Genomic DNA, 4,434 nt, shown 5'->3' with positions numbered 1-4,434 from the left:
AGGGAGGGGAATATGAATATAACCAGAAGAGAGATACCATGTTAGAAGACACAGATAACAGCTAACTGTGCCCACTGAAGAGGTGAATGCTTCATTTGTGAATGGTGATAAAGCAATGAGCCTACATTTTCAAAAGAGGAGTGATTTATCATACATGTAATATTCAAAAAACAGTGCTGCCAAAACAGCAGATAAGGTGCCCAGAAAACGTAGCCTCATGATTTAGTCTCATGCTACTACGACTAACACCCATCTCTACCATGTTAAGCACAACAATCCCATAAGGCATTTAGCCTCCAAGTTATCACTCACCTACTGTAGATCTAGAGAGGTAAGGTGGTGAATAAGACAAAGGCCCTACTTTCCAAGAGCTTACATTAAAAGCTGGTATCACAAAGGCGCATTTGTGGCTCAGGTCCTAGTCTGTCAGACTCCAGAGCCTGCACTTTATCTTTCAACCATATCACTTCTCACTGGAGGGACTTGGGGGTAAGATTCTCCCTGAAGGTATAGAGCCACACATGCAGGCTAATATTACTTCTAGAGCAAGAAATTGTTTCTCTGTTAGTGGTCCAGCATCCTTCCCCAATTCCCAAGACTAAAGACTATGATGTAAGCATTTAACATACAATACTGACAATTTCCAACTTCTTTTCCTAAAGTTTCAGGGCAAAACTTACAGAAGGTGGAATACACAGTAGATATTCAATATAGTTCATGAAGTTCATGAAGATGAAAGCCAGATTGTATTACACTAAGGAGTAAATGAAAGAGAGCAGAATCTGAACCCGCTTTTGAGACAAATTCATGTATCCCTGGGTGACCTTGAACTATCTATGTAACTGAGGATGACTGAACTCCTGATCCCCCTGCCTCCACTGGGATTACAGGCAGATACCACCATATCTTTAGCACCATATGTGGTGCTAAAGATCAAGTACAGGGCTCCATTCATACCAGACAACCAATCTACAAACTGAGCTATATCCCCAGGCCCAGAATCTGCTTTTTAAGGACAAATATAAGAAGAAAATGAGCCTGGTGTGGTGGAGCACACCTTTGATCCCAGCACTGGGGAGGCAAAGGCAGGAGAATCTCTGTTGAGTTCCAGGCCGGCCTCGTCTACAGATCAAGTTTCAGGACAGCCAGAGCTACATAAAAAGAGAACCTTGTCTCCAAAAAAGGAAAATGGGAAGCTTGTCCTAAGAGCATAACTCAATGGTAGAGCTTGCCTACCATACGAAAGAGTCCCTAGGTCTGACTCCAAGCATTAAAAGGAAGGAGTGGGAACAAGAATGAGGAAAGATGTAAACATACTTGCTTTTGTTTTGCAGAGCTGGTATTGAACATAGAGCCTTGTACATAGAAAGTAATTAAGCCACATCCCCAATACTTTGAATATACTTGTTTTTGGTTTTGTTTTTAAAGAGTCTTTTATTTAATGTGTATCTGTATGTACACCTGCATGCCAGAAAAGGGCCCAAGATTTCACTATAGATGGTTGTGAACCACCATGCGGTGCTGGCAATTGAACTCAAGACCTCTGGAAGGGCAGCCAGTGCTCTTAACCGCTGAGCCATCTCTCCAGCCTAACTATACTTGTTGATAGGACAATACAAAACACTATCAAAAGAGGAGTTGTGGTACACATTTTTGTATCCCAGCACTTGGAAAGTGGAGGCAGGAAGATCCTGGGTTCTAGGCTACTCAGCAAGCATTATGGGAGAGGGGAAGAAACAGGGTTTTCGAACTAGATAGAGTTGACTAGAAGATGGCTGTGTCACAGTATTTGTATGAAAATCACTTAACTGCTAAACCTTATTTACACATATGTAAAATACAATAAACCTACAGTTGACTGCGACAGTTACAGTGTTTTTTAGGGAAAAGAGATTCAATATTTCTGCAAATAAAAGCCACACTGCTGTGTGTAACTTCTCTACCTAGCTGTCCTGTCAGGATTTCCTGTCCAAGTTAGTGTTACATGCAGTGACGAACAGGATTTTTACTTCTTCTATGTACCGCCCTCTGTGCCACCCCCCTTCCTTACACAGTCCAAGCCCATGAATGGCTGCTGTGGAAAATCACTGCCGTTACAGCTGAGTAACAGGCAGAGTCTGGAGAACACACTGATGAAGCTGATGTTAAGTCATAACATTTACAGGGTTCTGGGCTCCTGCCACATCTTCATTGATAACAAAGAAGAGATAAGGAGAGAACACAAACAGAGAACATTCTGCCAGACTCTGAGCCAGTCGCTGCTCTTGCAGCCACTCCAGGAAGACAGCTGTGTAACAGCAGTGATGGTCTCCCGAGTCACTTTCTCAGAACCTCCCTCACTTCCATGACAGGCTACTCCAGTTCATCCTTCTGTCAATGTGACAACTTCCCAAATTCACAAAGAAAGGGGGAGAATGTGTTTTTTATGTGTCGGCAACTACTTGTTCACAACCTTCTTCTTGCTAGGAACTAAACAAAAGCTCTCACCATTGTAAACCAGCCCTCTACCCAAGCCACATCCAGGACTCTCCACAGTCTTATTAAATTAATGTTTATTCATGGGTCACATCTGCCAGCCAACCAAAACACCTCCCCTCTCCCAGAGACCACACACATCTGTGGTTAAAAAGGACAGAGGCTTGGGTGCACTGACACATGCTTTAATCCCAACATCTAGGAGACAGAAAAGATCACTGAAGGCCAGCCTGGTCTACACAGAAAGTTCCAGACTAGCTAGAGACAAACAACAACGGCAACAATCAGAGGATGGAGCCATCGCTCCAAGGTTAAGAATGAATACTGCTCTAGCAGGGAACCTGAATTTGGTTCCCAGAACCCATAACAGTCTTACTGCTGCTGTAGCTCCAGGAGGTCTAAAGCCATGTTCTGACCTTTGCAGGTACCTACATGCACTTGTGAACACACACACACACAGAGTTAAAAATAAATAAATCCTAAGAGTTAAAACCAATCAACTAATCAAACAAAAAACCAAGATGAAATAATGATGAAGAAGCTACGTTAAGGATTTGGGGACAGTGTAGCAGTGGAAGGAGGCCCTGGGTTCCATATGGGATTATCAACAACAGCAGCAGCAGCAGCACACACATAGGTCACGGGGAACAGAATAATTAATGCTTGCAGTCAGAAGACAACTGGCGGCTAATCGAAGGGTAAGGGAGAACTAGGAAATGTGTGTACCTTAAAACTCAGTCACCAGCACAGATATAAAAGCTACAAATAAAAAGGATGAAACTGAAAATTAGTCCAGTTAAAAATTTGAATCTGGAGGCTTGAGAGTGCACACCTTTAGTTCCAGCATTTGGAAAGCAGAGGCAGGCAGATCTCTGAGTTTGAGGCCAGCCTGGGCTACAAACATGAATTTACCTAGAAAGATTTATTTTAAGTAGATAGATAGATAGATGAATACATAGATAATACATTATCCCCCATCTCTAAATATCCCACAAAACCCAAAAACCAACAACAACAACAAAACCTAGACAAAAAGAAAAACAAACAAACCCACCATGGCCCATTATAAATTTCATATGCAGCGTGAGACGGGAAGACACGACACAATCTGTCACTGAAAAAGAAACTTTAAAGCATCTGTATTTCCTATTACTGCCATATTAAAGCAGTCAGGCTCCACACCGAAATCTCGGAGTAATTTCAGGAACTGTAACCGGAAGCACACGAGGCATCCTGCCTACATGTCCGCCTCAGTTTCCCCGATGCTAACACACCGCAGCGCGCTCAGACTTGGCCTAGACGCTGAACCTGAGTCTTAAATGAAAACAGCCAAGCCGGCTCTGAGGAAGAGTTGCCATCTGCCGAGACGCCCGCGGCTGCCCTACTTCACAGATAGGAGTCCTGCGTCAGGCGCAGTTCCTCCGGGTCGCCGCGAGCCGCCAGAGGGGGTGGGTCTGTCACGCGCGTCCCGGGTCGCCGTGGGAGCAGCCGCGCCGCAGCAGCTCGCCGCCCCCGCCTGAGGCGGCGCCTTCCCTGCCGCCTTCCCCTAAGCCTGCACTCCGCGGCCTCCACCCAAGGGACAGGTGAGCGTCCGCCTCGCTCGGAGACTCGCGCCCCGCTCACCTGTCTCGCGGCCACCTCAGCACCTCAGCAGGTCCGGCTAAGGGCTGGCTCCCAGTCAGCGCGCAGAGGCCCTTGTGCGCACGCGCGGGCCGCAGAGCCGGCGGCCGCGGGGCATGCTGGGGGCTGTAGTTTCACGGAAAGACTGACCCACTCCAGGTTCCAGGCCTCCTTTTGGAGATACTTCAGACACCAGGTCTGTGATGCAAACAAATCGGGTTGTTTTTGGAGCAGTCAGGATGGGGTCAGTACACAAGTCCAGAAAATGGTCTTCTCTTTCAGGCTCACACAACTGGCTTCTAGACCAGGTTAATCTAGTTTTCCATCAGTCACAGGCCC

At 46.0% G+C, this 4,434-nt stretch overlaps 1 protein-coding gene across 4 annotated transcripts in view; it reads right to left on the bottom strand.

The window, feature by feature from the left end:
• The window catches only part of Sgsm3 (small G protein signaling modulator 3), a 35,892-nt gene extending 31,739 nt beyond the window's left edge, over positions 1-4,153 (bottom strand). For 2 of the 4 annotated variants that reach the window (XM_028789928.1, XM_028789925.1), the window contains exon 1: positions 4,099-4,153. The gene's annotated coding sequence lies outside the window, so the exon portion shown is untranslated. The remainder of the gene's footprint in view (positions 1-4,098) is intronic. The other 2 variants (XM_028789927.1, XM_028789926.1) reach the window with 2 other exon arrangements.
• Positions 4,154-4,434: the final 281 nt, after the last annotated feature.

Source organism: Grammomys surdaster, unplaced genomic scaffold (genome assembly GCF_004785775.1).
Source record: "Grammomys surdaster isolate TR1022 unplaced genomic scaffold, NIH_TR_1.0 125852, whole genome shotgun sequence".
In the NCBI taxonomy this organism is placed as follows: Eukaryota; Metazoa; Chordata; class Mammalia; order Rodentia; family Muridae; genus Grammomys; species Grammomys surdaster.
This window is presented reverse-complemented; position numbering and strand designations above follow the sequence as displayed.